This window comes from Sminthopsis crassicaudata, chromosome 5 (assembly GCF_048593235.1).
Source record: "Sminthopsis crassicaudata isolate SCR6 chromosome 5, ASM4859323v1, whole genome shotgun sequence".
Classification (NCBI taxonomy): domain Eukaryota; kingdom Metazoa; phylum Chordata; class Mammalia; order Dasyuromorphia; family Dasyuridae; genus Sminthopsis; species Sminthopsis crassicaudata.
In genome coordinates, this window is record NC_133621.1 from 154055074 (window position 1) to 154076046 (window position 20973).

The window sequence follows — 20973 nt, forward strand, 5'->3', positions numbered from 1 at the left end:
CACACTTTTTGTGTTCTAATTGACTCAGATTGAATATAAACAGCAATTTTTTTCTGCTTTGGCCAGAAACACTAAGGGTCTTCCCCTCCCAGATTCATTAATTTATTTATTTAGGATTTTTTGTTTGTTTGTTTGTTTGTTTTGGACTAGGTGAAAGAGGAGATTCTGTGCCTCAATAGCTATCTAACCTAAAATACTGAATGGGTACAGCCTCAGTCAAACTGAGACCTGTGGAAGACCTTAGTGTAAAGAGGCCAAGGTCTCCTATTTCATCCAGGGGTATCTCCAGTCATTTTGATCTATATCTTGCCACTGGATGCAAATGGCTCTGAAGGGGAAAGTGAAGCAGGTTACTTTGCACAGTCCTCCCTCACTTAAAATTCACTTGCATGTTATGGAATCATCTCCCTGAGGTCATGGTCCTTTAGGAGAACAAAAAACAAACAACAATAGTCAAAGAATATGTAAAAGAAATTTTCAGAAGAAGAGATTAAAACTACCAGTAGTCATCTAAAAATGCTTTAAATCTAATAATTAGAAAAAAAACTAAATTAAAAAAATTCTGAAATACAACTTCACACCCATCAGATTGGCTAACATGACAGAAAAGGAACATGAAAAACACCAGAATGGATATAGAAAAATAGAATATTGAGACATTGTTGTGGCATTGTGCACAGCAGCAAGATTATGTGATGATCAACTGTGATGGACTTGGCTCTTTTCAACAATGAGGTGATTCAAGGTAACTCCAATAGTTTTGTGATAAAGAGAGCCATCTGCATCCAGAAAGAGAAATCTGGGGACTGAGTGCTTTTTTTCTTTCTCATTTTTTTTTCTTTTTGATCTGTTTTTTCTTGTGCAGCATCATAAATGTGGAAATAAGTTTAGAAGAATTACATGTTTGACATATATTGGATTATCTGCTTTCCAGGGGACAGAGTGGTAGAAGGGAGGGAGGAAAATTTGGAACACAAGGTTTTACAAGGATGAATGTTGAAAAGTATATTTGTACATATTTTGAAAATAAAAAGGTATTATTTTAAAAATAAATGAAATATATTAAAAAATAAAGAGGGAAAAAAGTAAATACTTGGTAATTGTCATTCACTTGAATCAAGAAAACTCCCTTTATTTCCAAAGTATGAATTTTTCAAACCTAGTAATATAGGATTAAGCTACCATTAGCAAAGACCTGCCATCACTATTTACACAGGAGATATTCCAATACTAACTTCCCCTGAATAATAAATAAATAAAACACACCCATAAGAAAGTGAAAGGAACTATCCTATAAATCATTACACCAATTAAATACTTGAAATATTTTGAAGACAATGATTGCAGAATTATTATAAAATAGAATTTAACATAATTTTATATTAAATAAAATATGTTAAATTTTTAAAAATTACATAAGGAGACAATAGAAACATCTACTTGCATGCCTACCATGCTAATAAACAGATTAATGAAAAGCACAGCTATCATCAATTTTTTTTAAAAGAATAATATGTCTTAATCTAGTTAATAACTTTTTCCTCATTCTCTAAAATAGCAAACCAGGTTTTTCCTAAAGTGCCTATGGGGAAACATTGAATCTAAATAAAATGTGACTACCAGCTCAGTATATCTAACATACAGTCTTAGAATTCTGACTGAGCTCATTCTAATGACCAATCCATACCTAGTAATCTCCCTGGAACAAGAACAAGGAAGATCCCTCATCTGTATGGTAATTATTGCTTGGTTTCCATATTTGGTCATTGCCAATTCATCTGTAATATATGTCAAAAAGCATAAGCAGAAATAGAGAATTCTCTTTTTTAGGAATATAAACTTTCTTGTATCTTATGAGACCCTGTTCTCCAACAGTGTCTTTGAGATTGCCAACTATTCAATTATAAAACTCTCCAGGCTATTCAAAGCTGATGATAGAATTCTAACACTAACATGACCAGTTCAACAGAGACTGAATTTAAAATCACTTCAGCCACTGTTCCTCATTAAATCCAAGTTTTTACTTCTGCCAGTGTTATCTTTCAAAACTCCAGAGAAATAAACTAGGCTGAATAAACTTAGATCAAGTCAATGAGTAAAATTTCAAAAAGACAGAAAATGAAAATAACTAGCGCTAAAACTTGTCAGAATTTTACTACATGATTTCCTTCTCAGAAAGAAAAATCTCAAAGGCAGCCTGAACCTTACTGGAGCTCAAAAGAGTAAATGAGAAACTATGCATTATCATATGTAATGGGGATAAATTGGAACCTTTTCCAGTAAGATCAGGCTTGAAACAAAGTTGCCCACTATCACCATTACTATTCAATAGTGTATTAGAAATGCTAGCCTTGGCAATAAGAGTTGAGAAAGAGATTAAAGGAATAAGAGTAGGTAATGAGGAAATCAAACTATCACACTTTGCTGATGATATGATGGTATACTTAGAGAACCCCAGAGATTCTAATAAAGAGTTACTAGAAATAATTCACAACTTTAGCAAAGTTGATGGATACAAAATAAATCCACATAAATCCTCAGCATTTTTATACATCACCAACAAAATCCAACAGCAAGAGATACAAAGAGAAATTCCATTCCAAACAAATGTTGAGAGTATAAAGTATTTGGGAATCCATCTACCAAAGAAAAGTCAGGAATTATATGAGCAAAATTACAAAACACTTCCCACGAAAATAAAGTCAGATTTAAATAATTGGAAAGACATTCAGTGCTCATGGATGGGTCGAGCGAATATAATAATGATGACAATACTCCCTAAACTAATCTATTTATTTAATGCTATACCAATCAGACTCCCAAGAAACTATTTTAATGACCTAGAAAAAATAACAACAAAATTCATATGGAAGAACAAAAGGTCAAGAATTTCAAGGGAATTAATGGAAAAAACAAAACAAAACAAATGAAGTTAGCCTAGCTGTACCTGATCTAAAACTATATCATAAAGCAGCAGTCACCAAAATCATTTGGTATTGGCTAAGAAATAGACTAGTTGATCAGTGGAACAGGTAGGTTCACAGGACAAAATAGTGTACAACTATAGCAATCTAGTCTTTGACAAACCCAAAGATACCAACATTTGGGATAAAAATTCATTATTTGAAAAAAAAAAAAACTGTTGGGAAAACTGGAAATTAGTATGCCAGAAATTAGATATGGATCCACACTTAACACCATATACTAAGATAAGATCAAAATGGGTCCATGATTTAGGCATAAAGAATGAGATCATAAATAGATTAGAAGAACATAGGATAGTTTACCTTTCAGACCTGTGGAGGAGGAAGGAATTTATGACCAAAGGAGAACTAGAGATCATTATTGATCACAAAATAGAGGACTTTGATTACATCAAATTAAAAAGCTTTTGTACAAACAAAACTAATGCAAACAAGATTAGAAGGGTAGTAACAAATTGGGAAAATATTTTTACAGTTAAAGGATCTGATAAAGGCCTCATTTCCAAAATATATAAAGAACTGACTCTAATTTGTAAGAAATCAAACCATTCTCCAATTGATAAATGGTCAAAGGATATGAACAAACAATTTTCAGATGATGAAATCGAAACTATTTCCACTCATATGAAAGAATGTTCCAAATCACTAGTGATCACAGAAATGCAAATTAAGACAACTCTGAGATACCACTACATACCTGTCAGATTGGCTAAGATGACAGGAAAAGATAATGATGAATGTTAGAGGGGTTGTGGGAAAACTGGGACACTGATGATGATAAATTCGCGCTGGTGGAGTTGTGAAAGAATCCAGCCATTCTGGAGAGCAATTTGGAACTATGCCCAAAAAGTTATCAAAATGTGCATACCCTTTGATCCAGCAGTGCTACTACTAGGCTTATATCCCAAAGAAATACTGAGGAAGGGAAAGGGACCTGTATGTGCCAAAATGTTTGTGGCAGCCCTCTTTGTAGTGGCTAGAAACTGGAAAATGAAAGGATGCCCATCAATTGGAGAATGGTTGGGTAAACTATGGTATCTGAATGTTATGGAATATTATTGTTCTGTAAGAAATGACCAGCAAGATGAATACAGAGAGGCTTGGAGAGACTTACATGAACTGATGCTGAGTGAAATGAGCAGAACCAGGAGATCATTATATATTTCAACAACCATACTGTATGAAGATGTATTCTGATTGAAGTGGATATCTTCAACATAGAGCAGATCTAATTCAATTCCAGTTGAACAGTGATGGACAGAAACAGCTACACCCAATTTCATGCAACAAGAAATTTGGTTTTATACACATATATTGTATCTAGGATATACTGTAACACATTTAACATATATGGGATTGCCAAGGGATAATGTTGTAAAAAAAATTATCCATGCATATGTACTGTAAAAAAATTATAATTATAAAATTAATTTTAAAAAAAGAGAAACTATGCATTTCTAGTAATTTGAATTAAATATATAATCAGCATTAGATATAGCAGACTTATCTTTATACCCTACAGAAGATTTTTTATTTCAGCAATCAAAAAGTTATTTGGGGAACTATTAAAATGTGATTAAGGACATACACTATATAAACAACATGGCTTGCTTTCTTATATGCATTTTGTATTTGTGTGTATATACATATATATATACATATATATATATATATATGTAATTTTCATAAGCAATAAGCCAAAATTTTCAATACCAAAAGTATTTTAAAATATCTGATATAATGTAGCTACTGTTCTACCTCCTTATCAGTTGACGCAATCCAATGTTACTGACTGGAGGCAATTTGGATATAGAAAATTACTCTTCATGGAAGATGTAGAATGACTTAAAAATTAATTAGTCTCTTGTGACTTTTAAGTTTTTCAAATGCTGTTCCAGGAATATATTTTATCATGCTGAGTTTTTGCTTAAATAATACCAAAATATCTAGTTTGTTCAGCTAAAAAAGATCCATCAATTCATTTAATATATAAAATTAAGAAGCCAGAGCTGTTTATTTTTGTGCCATTCTTGGTACAATAGCTCTAGAGAGAGAGGTGCCAGGTTCAATTTCTGCCTCTCCTCCATGTTATTTGTGTCACTTGTAACTAAAACCATTCACCTCCCCAGACCTCAGTTTTCTTATCTGTAAAATGTAGGATCGGACTAAATGGATTCTGAGATCTTTTCTAGCTCCAAGATGATTTTGATTCACTATTCTATAACCAACAGAGACCTCTTTCTTTCTTCTGTTATCAGTATTTGATAATCAGCTTTTCTTAGTTGTCATTTTTATGTCTGCCATTCATAAATTTTTCCTTCTAAATAAAACCCTTCTTTATACAGGATTCATCACAGAAATTTGAAGAAGGGAATACTTCCCACTTGGGGCCTAACATTATAAAGAAGAATGTATAGAGAAATCTCCAAAGGGAAAGATTTTGATAGAAAAGGGAAAGAATATACTCCAAGTACTTGGGGAGGTTGGAGAGAAGTTTATGAACAGGAAGTTGAATTTAGGGAGGATAGAAGTCCAATCTGTCTTGAAAGTGAAGTGATTATGTAAATGAGAATAACATGAAATAAAGCAGTGAAGGGAGGATCAATCTAGACTAGGAAGATCTTTAAATGCCAAACTAAGAAATGCATAGTGTGATAAAAGCTTTGTCCCAGGGTAGTGAATTTAGAGGACATTGGCAGTGTTGACTTCATTAGAATAAAAACAGCTGAACTTGATACCTAACTATTAAAAATAATTACTTGAAATAATAAACTAAAAGTGGCAAGATTTCTTCCCTTGCCTGCCACATTGCAGGTGAGCTTCACCCTCATCTTAACTCTCTTCCAATTATCCTTTCTTCCCTCTGCTCACTCTCTCAAAATGAATTTCTTAAGTTGATTTGAGGCACTTTTCCCAAGTACATGTTTGCTTGTTTTAAGATCTTCCTTGCTACCAAAAATGTTACTTACAGCTCTGGAAATATGCTTTATTCTATATGGAAGAGAGAGCCACTCACGATTTCTTTTAGTTTTTTATTTTTTATTAAAGCTTAAAAAATATATATACATAGATAATTTTCAGCATTCATCCTTGCAAAACCTTGTGTTCCATTTTTTTTATTTCCCTCCCCTTATCCTCCTCCCCTAGATGGCAAGTAAATCAAAACATGTTAAACATGTACAATCCTTCCATATATATTTCCACAATTATCATGCTGCACAAGAAAAATCAGATAAAAAAGGGGAAAAATGCAAACAGCAAAAAAAGAGTGACAATGTTGTTTTGTGATCCACACTCAGTTCCCACAGTTTTCTTTCTGGGTGCAGATGATGCCCTTCAGTATAAGATCATTGCAACTGAGCTCAATCATCCCATTTTTGAAAAGAGCCATGCCCATCAGAATTAATCATCACATAATCTTCTTGTTGCCGTGTATAATGATCTCCTGGTTCTCTCATTTCACTCAGCATCAGTTCATATAAGTCTCTCCAGGCCTCTCTGAAATCATTCTGCTGATTGTTTCTTACAGAACAATAATATTCCCTAACATTCATATACTAAAACTTACTCAGCCATTCTCCAACTGATGGGCATCTACTCAGTTTCTAGTTTCTTGACACTACAAAAAGAGCTCCCACAAACATTTTTGCACATGTGGGTCTTTTTTCTCCTTTTTATGATCTCTTTGGGAAACAGGCCACTAGATTTTGATAGCCCTTTGGGCACATTTCCAAATTGCTCTCCAGAATGGTTGGATCAGTTTACAACCCCTCCAACAATGCACCAGTGTCCCAGTTTTCCCATATCTCCTCCAACAATCATCATTATCTTTTCCTGTCATCTTAGCCAATCTGAGAGCTGTATGCCACTCGTGATTTCTAAGGAAGAGAGTTGCATGATTATACCTACATATGAAAACCAACATTTAGAAATTTCTTTGAAAAAATAGATTTGGGGGCAGTTAGGTGGCACAGTGGATAGAGCACCAGCCTTGAATTCAGGAGGACCCAAGTTCAAATCTGGTCTCAGACACTTAACACTTCCTAGCTGTGTGACCCTGGCCAGTCACTTAACCCAAGCCTCAGGGGAAAAAAAAAAAAAAAGATTTCTTGAGCAGAACCAGGAGATCATTATATACTTCAACAACGATACTGTATGAGGATGTATTCTGATGGTGGATATCTTCAACAAAGAGAAGATCTAATTCAGTTCCAACTGATCAATGACAGACAGAATCAGCTTCACCCAGAGAAAGAAACTGAGAAATGAGTGTTTGCATTTTTGTTTTTCTTCCCAGGTTATTTTTACCTTCTGAATCCAATTCTCTCTGTGCAACAAGAGAACTGTTCAGTTCTGCACACGTATATTGTACCTAGAATAAACTATAACATATTTAACATATATAAGACAGCTTGCCATCTCAGGGAGGGAATGGAGGGACAGAAGGGAAAAATCGGAACAGATGTGTGTGCAAGGGATAATGTTGTAAAAAATTACCCATGCATATGTTCTGTCAATAAAAAGTTATAATAAAAATAATAATTAAAAAAAAGAAAGAAAAAATAGATTTCAGAAGGAAGACATTGGAGGCAGGAATACCAGTTTGGAAATTCTGCTATACTATCCAACAAATATTTAATCAAAACTTACTATGTGCCAGGCATTATACTAAGCTCAGGAGACACAAATAAGAAAAAAGACAGTCTCTGTCTGCAAGTAGCTTACTAATGGGAAGAGATAATACACAAAAGGAAGCCAAACAGGGATGAAAGGCAGAGCCAGCTCATGGGCATAATGATGGAATCAAAGCAAGCAGAGCAGTTGGTAGTAAAATTTATTGTTATAACAAAATAAACAAATGTTTTCTATAATTATAATAAAGCAGAAAAAATATATTGAGGCCCTGAAACTGAGTGTTGGTAGCATGAACAAAGAAATGGAGCTATGTTTTAGAAATGTTGAGTAATAAAGGTAGGCCTTGTCAATTGACTGGATGTAGGTTGTAAGAGAAAGAAAGAGCCAATGATGATTTAAAGATATAATTATGATATAATTATGAAAATGGGAGATTTAGAGCAATGTAAATGTACTTGAGTGGAATGTACTCTACATGGTCTGTATTTGCAGACCATGTAGAGATTTTTTAAGGTAGTAAAGACAAGAGATGTCAGTAAACTACTAAAGAGCACTGACTTTACAAGCTCTGTACTGAACTTGGAAGTATTCGACTTTGGTGACTTCTTAGTAGCAGAAGAGTGGAAGGATAGATTGAGTCTGAAATTTAGCAAGAGAGACAGACAGAAATAGAGAGACAGATAGATAGATAGATAGATAATCTATAGATCAATAGAATAGTGCATAGTATGCACAGGATGCATGCAGGTAAGCAAAGTCAAAAATGAGAAGTGTCCCATATATAACATTAAAGAAAAGTGCTTGAATAGAGTGGAGCATTGATTCAGAATAGGAAATTAGGGAATGTTATTCCCATTTTGAATAAATTATATACCATATTTAATTAATCAGTCAATTAATTAATACATGCAATAGAAAATTAATCATTCAATCCTTTTATTACCAATTACCAATGTCCCAATGCACATTTATCATTTTAGCAGTAAATGAATTAGAAACAAACATCTTGGACAGTACACATTTCCACAGTTGTCTGTAGCAATTTCAGGGTTAGTAACCTTAAGTTTGGAGCTCAATTGCTAGAGCCTCTTTATTTTATGTTCTTCAATAAATATAAAAACAAAACAAAACCAAAAAAAAAAAAAAAAAAACAGAACAAATAAGATGTTTTAGGAATCCTGTTATTCATGCTGAGCCAAAAAAAAAAAAAAAAAAAAGTGCTGGCACAGAAATCTCTCTTGCCAGACCCAGGCACAGCATGGGCAGATGTTACTTTATTTTCTAAGTTTACAAGGTTTTCTCTTCCCTCAGTGGTAGCAGTTCTTTGAGAACTGAATGTAAATGTGAAGGCAAAGAAAACCCATAGAATAACACCCTACTGGGTGATATCTTATACTACATTATCTACAAATCAAACTCTTAAGTAGTGGGCTTAAGGCCAAGAGGAAAGGCTTCCTGTTCTAATGATCTATGATGAAAAGATAGCCAAAAATAGATGATTAAGTGGGATTCATGTCAATGCCTTTGAAATATGGCCCAATTGTTCTTCCTTAAAATACATTCTTATATATTCAGCTCAATTCAACAGGTATTTATGAAGTGCCTCCTATTTGCCTCTGTGTTGGGTACTGGAAATTAAGAGATTAGAAATAAAAGTCTTGCCCATACAGCACTTTAATTCAATACTCAGGGAAAACACCTGCGCACATAGGCACAGACATGCACAAAGACAGAGACAGATAGAGAAAAAAAAAAAGAAAGAGATAGAGACACAGAGAGACAGAGACAGAGAAAGAGACAGAGAGAGAAAGAAAGAAGAAGGGAGGAAAGAGACAGAGACACAGAGAGAGAAAGAGAGACAAAGAGAGAGAGAGGCAGAAAGAAACAAACATAAAATATACAGCAATTGTTTCTATCAAGGGCATTATCAAGTCAGGGGAAATATTTAGATATTTCTTATAGATGGTACTATTGAGGAATTATGTAAGTGGTGAAGAAAGAGTACAGACTATGTATAGATGACATCCTTTGTACAAAGGTATAGACATAGCACATAAATTTTCTGTATAAGAAAGGATTTGATTGATTTGAACAGAATTTGTAGTTTGAAAGAGAGTAATGTGCAAGGTCAGAAAAGGTAAATATTGTAAAGAGTCTTTAATGCCCAACAGAAGAGTTTACATTTTATCTTCTAGGCAAGAAGAAAACTGAAGTTTCTCAAATAGGTAAGTAGCATGGTCAGAATTCCTTTGTAAGAATACTGATTTGCCAACAGGGGAGATTAGAGGCTATTTCAAATGTTCCAGAAAGAGAGGAATAAAGCCTAAAATATGTATATATCTAAGCAAAGAGAAGGAAACAGAGAAAAGCCATATTGTAGCAATAGACTCAATAAGATTTAACAAGAGATTAGATAAAAAGTTAGGAAAAGGCAAAATTAATAATTAACACTATGATAGTGAAATTTGTATTATTTAAAAAAATAGTGATACTTCCTCAACAGAGAAACAGAAGAAGAGAAGGATCTTGCAGTAGGGAGAGAAGATATGAGAATCCAGGACACTTTTCTAGGCTACATTCATCCATATAGGGTTGGACAAGATTGATGATCCTGCCAAGGAAATAGAGATGTTGCTACAGAGATAGGAAGAGAATCAGGAAAGAGCAAAGATGTAAAAATGGAGGGAAGAGAGACTTTCTAGGAAGAGGGAAGAAGTGGAACAATATCAAATAATACAGAGAAATCAAGAAGGAATAGGATTTTGTATATTGATATGTTTTTGATAATGGTTAAGCTCATAAAACAAAATCCTTACATTGGACAACATTATGTCATCCATCATTGAAAACCAGAGTATAAATTAAGTGGTAAAATTGGAAGTCAGATTACTAAGGGCTGAAAAATGAAGTGTGTGTGTGGGGGGGTGAAAAATGAGAGACATTAATTACAGATTTCATTTTCTGGGATTTTATCTGGGAATGAAAAGGAGGAATAGTATGAAGCAGTGGCATGAAAGCTTAGTGTAAGGGAGAAAAATCAAAGGGAAAATTTCTGTGAGGAAAGAGAAATGATCAAGGATATACATAGAGGGGGTATGATTTTCAAAGAAAGATACCTCTATTTCTGATACTGTAGCAAAGGAAAGAATAGGAGATTATATTAAAGATTATATGCAGTATGGAGGTTTTCATTGGAATTCTTCATTGTTATAATCTGTTCAAATCCTCCATGTTCCCTCACATTACTTACTATGTATGCATTTTTGATTCTTCAGAAAGCATTGTATTATTCTAAATGTCACTCTCATACAACAAAATTGACAAAATATTATTATGGAAAATTTGAGCCTTGCTTTCCCAGGGAATGTTTGGGGGTCATTAAAAGACTAGCAATTTCATAGTCAGAGATAAAGTCTTTCCTTTTTTTCCTGTTCTATTTTGAGTTCTAGTCATCCATTGAAATTGCCTATTCTAGCAACAAATACTGTTCAACAAGTCTACAGTTTTTCCATTCAAACATGCATCATAATCTAGCAAAGATATATTCTTAATAAATTTGTTGCTTCCCAAAGAAATAAATGGGACAATTTTTTTTCAGTTGTTAAAATCACTTCCAGAAAGCTCTGAACAATTCCAAGACTTGGTGAAGACTACACAATGTCATCGCGTCAACAGAAATGTGTAGAGCACCAAATCAGAGCATTTCTCTTGTGCTATTTTCACCTAACCTGAAAGTGTTTTCTAATGAGGGCAGCTAGGTGGCACAATGGATACAATACTGGCCCTGAAGTCAAGAAGACTCATCTTTCTGAGTTCAAATTCATGCAAAAACCTACTTGAAACAACAGTTTAAGCAAAGTTGCAGGACTTAAAATAAACCCACACAAATCATGAACATTTCTACATATTACTGTCAAAGTCCAGCAGGAAGAGATAGAAAAAGAAATTTCATTTAAAATACTTATAAACAAAATGAAATATTTGAGCATCTACCTGCCAAGAAAAATGCAGGAATTATATGAACAACGATATGAATACTTCTTACATAAATAATGTCAAATCTAAACAACTGGAAAATATCAATTGCTCATGGATAGAATAAACTAATATAATAAAAATGAATATTCTACCTAAATTGATCTACTTGTTCAGTGACATACCAAATAGCCAAAAAAAAATATTTTATAGAGCTAGGAAAAATAATAACAATTCATCTGGAAGAACAAAAGGTCAAGAATATCAAGGAAATTAATGAAAAAAAATACAAATGAAGGTTACCTAGCACCAAACCTAAAACTCTATTATAAAGCAGCAGTCATCAAAACTTAATACTGGCTAAGAAATAGAGTGGTAGATCAGTGGAATAGGTTAAATACACATGATATGATGATCAATGACTATAGTAATCTTGTATTTAATAAATCCCCAATCTCCAGCTTCTGGGGTAAGAACTCACAATTTCACAAAAATTGCTAGGATTAACTAGAAAATAATGTCAGAAACTTGAGATAGACCTGCCTCTCACTCACACCCCATATCAGAATAAGGTACTTGATTTGGGCATAAAAAGTACCATAAACAAATTAGGAGAGCAAGAGATAGTTTACCTATCAGCTCTTTGGAGAAGGAAGGAATTTATGACCAAATAATTAGAGAATATGATGAATGCAAAATGGACAATTTTGGTTACATTAAATTAAAAAGGTTTAGTACAAACAAAACCAACACAAACAAGATTGAAAGGGAAATAAAAAGCTGCGGAAAATAATTTTACAACCAGTGTCATTTCTAAAATATGTAAGAAGGAACTATTGTCAAATACATAAGAATATATCATCCCACAATTCATAAATGGTCAAAGGATTGGAACAGATATCTCAGATGATGAAATTAAAGCCACCTATAGTCATATGAAAAAATGCTCTAAATTACTATTGATTAGAGAAATGCAAATTAAACAACTCTGAGGTACCACCTCACTTCACACCTCTCAGATTGGCTAAGATGACAGGAAAAGATACTGCTAAATATTGGGGGGGAACTGGGACACTAATACACTGTTAGTAGAGTTTTAAACAGATTCAATCATTCTGGAGAACAATTTTGAAATTATGCCCAAAGGACTATATAACTGTGCATACCCTTTAACCCAGCAGTGTCATTATCGGATCTGTACTCTAAGGAAATGTTAAAGGATAGAAAAGACCCACTTGTGCAAAATGTTTGTAGCAATTCTTTTTGTGATAGCAAATAATTGGAAAATGAGGAGATGCCCATCAATTGGGTAATGACTGAACAAGTTGTGGTATATGAAGGTAATGGAATACTATTGTTTTATAAAAAATGATGAACAAGTTGATTTTAAGATGGCCTTGGAAAGATTTACATGAATTGATATTGAGCAAAAGAAGCAGAGCCAGAAATACATTGTACACAATAACAGCAAGAATGTGTGATGATCAATCATGTAAAACTTCATTCTACTCAGCGATTCAGTGATCCAAGGCAATCCCAATAGAGCTTGGACAGAAAACACCATCTGCATCCAGAAAGAGAACTATGGAGATTGAATGTAAATCAACATATGCTATATTCACTTTTATTTCTTATGGTTTTTCTCTTTTGTTTTGATTTTTATACCACAATATGATTCATAAAGAAATGTGCATTTAAAAAGTTAATATACACTTAACACTTTCTAGCTATGTGACTCTGGGCAAGTCATTTAAATACAATTGTCTCTGGGGAAAAAAAAAAAAAAGGTAATATACATGTAAAAACAGAAAAAAAAATTAATAGGGAAAAAAAGAAAGAAAACCAAATGGGGTCATGAAGAGAAGAGTCACACAACTGAAATGTCCGAACAACAATAATGGAGCACATCCTGAATTCAAATATCTGGGTCCAACTGCAGAATTATTTGTTAATAGTAATTGTTATAGATTTGTCCTATTCTATTCCTAGTTCAACCTTCCTATTTTCACCCTTAAATACCATTAGCATAATTGTGCTTAATTGTATTTCCTACCAAACTTTCTTTAAATTAATTTTACTTTACATGATTTTTCTTGGCATTATGGTATAATCCCACTCATAATTCTCATTTTTGTAAATTATACAAAGGAATTTATATTCCAAACTGCTGCTTCCTTCCATTTCTTTCTATTTGACAAGTAAATAAAATTTCTATTGAATCAGCAACTCCCTGGTCTACTTTCTCCTTTGTGTGAGAATAGACTTACAGCAATTTAACTTCTCTTTGAAACTTTGTTCAAAGCTAATGGCATTTCTATTATGCATTTCTGATTAATTGTTTAAATAGTTCAGGATTAAATAGTTTCAATTAAATATCATGTTTCACATTATCATTCCTAGTCCTTTTTGCCTTCTAATTATATCCTTTGCCCTAATGAAAGAAAGTTGACTGCACACAGACAAGTAAACGAGGGATAATCATCATATCAACAACAGATATTTTTCAATATGCTAGATGATATTTGCTCCCATTTTGTGATGTTATTTGGTTCTTGTTGTATTTAGTGCCTACCAACTCTTTTCTTGAAGAAATTGATAAACTTATGAATATTTTTAAAAAGTAAAATAGCATTGTTTTCAATTCTAATTATGTATATATATATATTAATACTTGATGATGAGAGACTTCTGTTATTATAGCAAATAGAATATAATTTTGCTTTTAGCTATAGTCAAAACAAAATTCCTTTAAAATATTCCATTTTAACTCATGACATAAAAATCTTTATGAAAGAAATAACTGCAAATTTAAACTTCTTTGAAAAATATCATGGTTATCTTTTGGGCTTGTCAATCCAAATCACTAGCAAATTATCTTATTACATCAAATATTACCTATTCTGAAATTTGTGCTACAGATGATTCTGAATTATGACCCAAATCAGTTTTTCAGGGGACTTCACTGCAATTGCTATACATTCACTTTTTGTTATTTGGCTTGAGAAACGCAACAGGAAAACAATTTTCAATCAAGCATGTTACTCAATTATAGAAGAAAGTTGATGTTTTTGATAAGTAGAAAAAATGTAGGAAAATATAAACTTATAAAGCTCAATTGTCCATAAAGAGTTTCTTATTCATTCTGCTTAGGAAAAAGACTTGTTAGCTGAATTAAAAAAAAAAAAAACATAAACCTTAAAAAATATAATTAGAATGATTTGATAATTCAGGAAACTACTGTGCCTTTGGGTATTCATTTGAACATTAATTGTCATAGCATTATATTTGTTGTTCATTTGTTTCAGTCCCATATGACTCTTCATTACCCTATTTGGGGTTTTCTTGAGAAAGATACTGAAATGGTTTTCTATTTCCTTCTCCAGCTTATTTTACAGATGAGTAAAGTGAGAAAACAGGGCAATGTAACTTGCTCAGGGATCACACAGCTATTAAGTGCTGAGGTTAGATTTGGACTCAGAAAGAAGCCTTACTGACTTCGGGTCTAGCACTTTATTCACTGAATCACTTAGCTGCCTAGCTGGAATTTATAACAATTGTATTATATACTCTTAATATTTCATCTTAACAAAATTACAACTAAAATATCAACTTATCTTCCTGTAGCAAGATGATTGTAAAATGATGTTAGGTCATAATTACTTTGTGAAGTAGTTGCGAGTATAATCTCGATTTTACAAATAAGGAAACTGAGGTTGATAAAGGATAATTAGCTTGTCTAGTGCCACAGAGCTAGTAAAGGGCTCAGGCAGAATTTGAAATTACCTAATAAAGAGGAGATTATTACTCACTCTTACTTAAAATGGACATATTAATTTGAAAATCCTGGGATCATAGATTTAGAGATGGAAGAGGTCACTAAGACTATTATAAATAAAGAAACTGAAACCTAGATTGGAAAGTGACATTTCAGAGGCTGCAAAAGTAGTAAGTTTCAGAGCGAGGTCTCAAATGCATTGATTCAATATTTCTACTCCAAGATGCTGAAAAATAATGTTAGGTAATGACATATTAAGCAAATCCAAATATAAAAAGCTATTCTAAGCTATTTCCATTTTCTTTCTTTGCTTTATCCTCTTTTTTTCTACAACTTAATCTAGTTTACTAGATATCAACAGTGAAAAGAAATGTAGTAAATAAAATGTTTTCTTTTTTACAAACTATAAGTCCAAGCATAATTGCATAATAGAATATTATAATGGTCATGTAATATAAAATAACAATAGAAAAATAACTTAGAATAACATGATAGAATTATAGAATCTCAGAGACAGAAGAGACTTTGGCTATCAGAAATCTAATCCAAACAAAATAAGTAAGAATTCACTCTTTAATATATTTGACAAGAGACCAATAGACTTTGATTATTTCCAAGGAAAAGAAACCCACTGCTAGACATGACAGCCACATTTATGCATTTCTAAACTTTAGAAAGTTATTTTTGCTTTAAACTGAAATTTGCTTCCTTGGAACTTCAATTCATTGCTCCTAATTCTTCCTTCTAGGGTCAAGGATAAAAAGGCTATCCACATGGCAGCCTTAGAAATACTTGATTAAAGGTGTGTCTTATCTTCCTTAATTATGTCATCTTTTTCCACATAAAGCATCCTAGATTCTTTCAACCAATCCTTATCTCACATAACTTTAATTTCCATATATAAGTATGCAGTATAAAAATCAATCTTTGACAAGTTAAGAACTCACTATTCTACATAAACAAAATGCTGACTGATTACCATATGTTTAATGAAAATGAATTCAAATTATAAATTAGAATGAGAAATCTCTAAAAGGAAAGAAATATCCTCCAACTCAACTCCATTATACAAATTGTGCCTAAAGAATTTTAATTAAAATATATAATCCCATGACTCAAAAAATAACTTTGAATTCACAAATACCCAAGTTCATAACTTGGAGACTTCTCAATAATAGCTTATATCTGATCCAATATCTCCTTGGAATTTAGTTCATAGTCTCCTTTAGAAATATTGATTTATCTCCTAAAAGCAACTGAGGTTACCAATGTAATTAAACTTAAACACACCTTATTAGAATAAAGTTTGTAAGCAAAATCCCCCATGTGGAAACTGTCCCTTACTGTTCAGAAAAGAAGTCCTTCAGAGACTTATAACAACAATAGATGAAGCCTTTTGATTCAATGCTAGCATGGTTCTGGGTCCAGTTCATGTGAGCTATCATTATCTGGGTTCTCAGCCTTTGCTGCCTCCTATGTGACAATTTGTTTCTTACAATATGGTCCTTCAGGAGACTGCTGCCATCTGACCATAGCTCTTCTTTTGCTTCAGGCAATTTTAACTACCAATCTTTCAAATGTCTTTCTCCCTTATTTTCCCCCTGTCATCAGTGGAAAGTCTTTATCTCTTCCTTACCCCAAACTCTAATAAGTCCATTTCTGCTAATGTTTTTGGAGCTCTTTCCAGGAAAGGGAAAGTAATTTCTTTTCCTATAAATGCTTGGACACTTCTGCCTCTCTCATGTACCTCTCTTCTCTGAAAAGACTGTAAAACAGAAAAAATTGAACAACTCTTCATACCCTATTAAATCTCATATTTCTTTACTACAACCACATCTATTTCTTTCTCCTCTTCCTTCTTTCTCTAATTATATATAAGGTAGAAAACATATAGAAGAAGTTGACTATCAATCAAGCATTGAATTAGAGAATCAACCAGTTTTTATTTGACAATCTAGAAAATTAATTCTGAGTGTAATATTTTGTACAACAAGAATTTGCCATCTGAAAAATACCATATGAAAAAGCAATATCTCTATGTAGTCTACTTTCCTTTTTTCAGTTTAGGCTTTTAGGTTTTTTTTTTTTTTTCCCTTGGTAGCAAATCAGCTATTCCCATACTCAAAAGTACTTTTCCCAACATCAGCCAATCAATAAATCAGCAATTTATGAAATATTTAGGTTATTTTGGGTAATATGTAAAGCACTGAGAGTACAACACTTTAGAGGTGTGAGGTTTGAGAGTTTTTTGATATCTTATATAGCAAATAGCTTACTCTTTGATTCCAGATAACAAGTTGATCTTCACATCAGATTCACTACTATCTGCACACACACACAAAAAATGTAACTTGTTGACTAACGGCAACTACCATCTTCAAGTATAAGTTTGCTTTGGAGTTGTTTTAGCAAGGAGATAAATACTCAAGGTAAATGCTCTGTGTACTTCAAAGTTTCTATGATATAAAACAAATTATCATTGCATTAGATATTTTGAATATCAATTTCCTAAATTCTCTGCTATCTTGTAAACCTTATTCTTCACATTCACATTAATAAAGCAGTATCACTTTTGACTGATTCCCACTCTAGATGGAAAACAAAGCTATGAAATGGGTTTGTTTTATGAAATGTCACAAAGATACTGCTGCAAAATCAAGTTAGTTTCATATTATGGTAAAACAATATCCACTTAAACCTTACATAGTGTCTAGGGAAGATGGATCATGTCATCCATTAAACCTGAATGGCAAAAATAAAATAGATGTATCTAGAGTAATTTTCTTATTTTAACAATAGAAACACATTTTTATGAACTTCTACAGCATGACACATCAACCATTCTTATTCAATAATTTTATGTAAGTGATTCTATATACAAAGATATAGGAGAATAAGTGAACAAACAAAAATGAGCTCGTGATAATAAAGTAGCAAATTCCAAAATGTCACTAAGTAATTTATCCAAACCCATCATTTTACATGTGAAGAAATAATCCTAAAGAAATTAAGTGATATTTTTGATAAGAACAATTTAATGAGGACAATTATTCTAATAACGAGGCTGGTATCACTTGTTGGAAGATTATTTGGAGGTGGGGGTGGGTACTTAAGGTATAAGAAGACTAAAAAGACTGAAAAAGAGCAAGGGCTGGTGAACGGAACTAGATTTTCAATGACTTTGAACATCAAACAGAATTTTTTTTTTAATTTCATCATATAAATAGGTAGTCATTAGAATTTACTGAGTTGAAGTTGTGACATAATCACGCCTGTGCTTTAGGAAAAATACTTTGGTGGCCGAATGGAAGATGTATTGGAGTAAGGAGAAACTTGAGGCAGTACAATCAGCATGTAGTCAAATTGCTAGGCAAATCATGAGATGTTGATAGTCATGTTGTTAGATATTCAAGATGCAAGATAAGAGTCCATACCAAGATGAGGAAGTATCAGAGGATAGACCAGCACTTATTGGGATTATGTTTTCTGCTACCATTTCAGGAGAGACAAGCAAATTATAACTGAAATGGTTAAGATTTTACAAGCTTAATTAAAATTCTTCATATTGAAAGTTGAAAGGTGCAAGTTTCCAATATTATTTTATTTGTGGGACTAGAAGTCTCATATAAATGGAAATAAAAGTACTAGAACTTTTTTTGTATTATTTTCAAATAAAGTATTGGTTCAAAAGAAATGTTAGACATTTTTTAATTAATCCAACATTTGTTCAAAAACTTTTGATGTTCTTGAAGCTCCTTGAGAGTAGCAACTAGCTTTGCATTATTTTGTATCTCCAATGATTAGCACAATACCTAGTATAGAGTAAACACTTAATAAATGTTTATTGACTGAAAAAAAAAAGAAAATATTTCATTCAAATTTGTTATTGTTCTTTTTATATTGACAAAATTGCCCCATGATTCAAATAGATGTGTAGCATATGGTTACATAATAAAGTACAAATCACAAATTTGCACCAGTCCCTAAGTCTGAAGGCAGAGGTACCTGAATTCAAATACAGCCTCAGACCCTTAGTAGCCATGTGAACCTGGGCCAATTATTTAACTTGCCTCAGGTTCCTCATCTGTAAGGTGTGAATAATAGTAACACTGACCTTTCAGGATGGTTCTGAAGACAAAAATGAGGTGAATTTGTAAAGTGTTTTGCAAATCTTAAATTCTGTTTGATGTTCAAAGTCATTGAAAATCTAGTTCCGTTCACCAGCCCTTGCTCTTTTTCAGTCTTTTTAGTCTTCTTATACCTTAAGTACCCACCCCCACCTCCAAATAATCTTCCAACAAGTGATACCAGCCTCGTTGGTGTGCCACAAATATATTTCATTTCTTGAGCGTGGACATCTTCTCTAGCTGTCCTTTATACCTGCAATGTTCGCCTTCTTTATTTCTACCTCCTGGATTCTAGGGCTTCATCCAAGTCACAATTAAGATTTCACTTTCTATCAGAATTCTTTGCCAATACCTCTTACTTCTAGTGTCTTTATCAAGGTAGTTATTTTTTTTTGTTTCCTATATATAGTTTGTACATATTTGCTTGTTTATTGTCTCTCCCATTAACTTGTCAGTTTCTAGAAGTCAAGGACTATCTTTTGCCTTGTTATATCACCTGCGCTTAGCTCAGTGTCTGACACATAGTAAGTATTTAATAAATGACTACTGACCAACTTAATATCTAAACTTATTTTTCATTTCTATTTCCTGCAACTAAATCAAAATTGTTGTATTCTTGGAAACTATGATAGGACTGAAAAAAACAACTAAACTTCCATTTTAACAACTTGGTATTATATATATAAAACAAATAATTTCCACATTTATATTCCTCTTCACAATCAGGTAAATAGAGTTAGAATTCATTTTTAAAATCTCTCATGCTTACATGTGAGAATTTGTACAATGAGGAACAGTGACCATAAAACTTCTTCTATTATGGCTGTTCTATGTTATACTATCTATACTATATCCCATTCCTTTATAGATGATGTCAATGTGAAAAGATCATAGCGTACAAACCCTTAACATGTGGTCTAATTCAATGTAGCAACTCTGTATTCATTCTCAATTGACAAAGCAAGAGAATAAAAACAAAAGAATAATACAATTAAACAACTCCCACTTCAACAAATCTTGATTATTTGGCCCACCATGTTCTGTCTTACTAACACAACATTTATCTCTTTCAACTTATATGCTCTACAGCTAAGTTTCCATTAAATCATAACATAAAAGAGGAAAAAATTATGGAAGTAAATAATCACTAAAGTTAAAAAAGCTACCAAATGGATGAGATGACTAATATTTGTTATTGAGAAGGAAAAACTAATATACTCTGTACTTTTAAGTACAAAGGAGGCTAATTTTACTACTAGGTAACAATTGGAAATCAACACCTAATGATTTAAAAATCCAGATAAACAGTCTAAAAATGAGAAAAAAAGAAATACATATTTAATGGAGCATTAACTACATTCTCTAAGTTTCATCATAACTTGAAGATTCTAAAGATATAATGAGGCAGATTACTCTCTAAAACTGGAAAAATCTTTAAGCATCTAGAATTTTTTTAAGCTCCTAAGTTGCCATGTAT

The 20973-nt window shown here is 32.5% G+C and overlaps 1 protein-coding gene across 5 annotated transcripts in view; it reads right to left on the reverse strand.

Moving 5' to 3' along the window:
• The window catches only part of PCLO (piccolo presynaptic cytomatrix protein), a 520130-nt gene that overhangs the window by 158135 nt on the left and 341022 nt on the right, over window positions 1-20973 (reverse strand). The window lies entirely within an intron of this gene.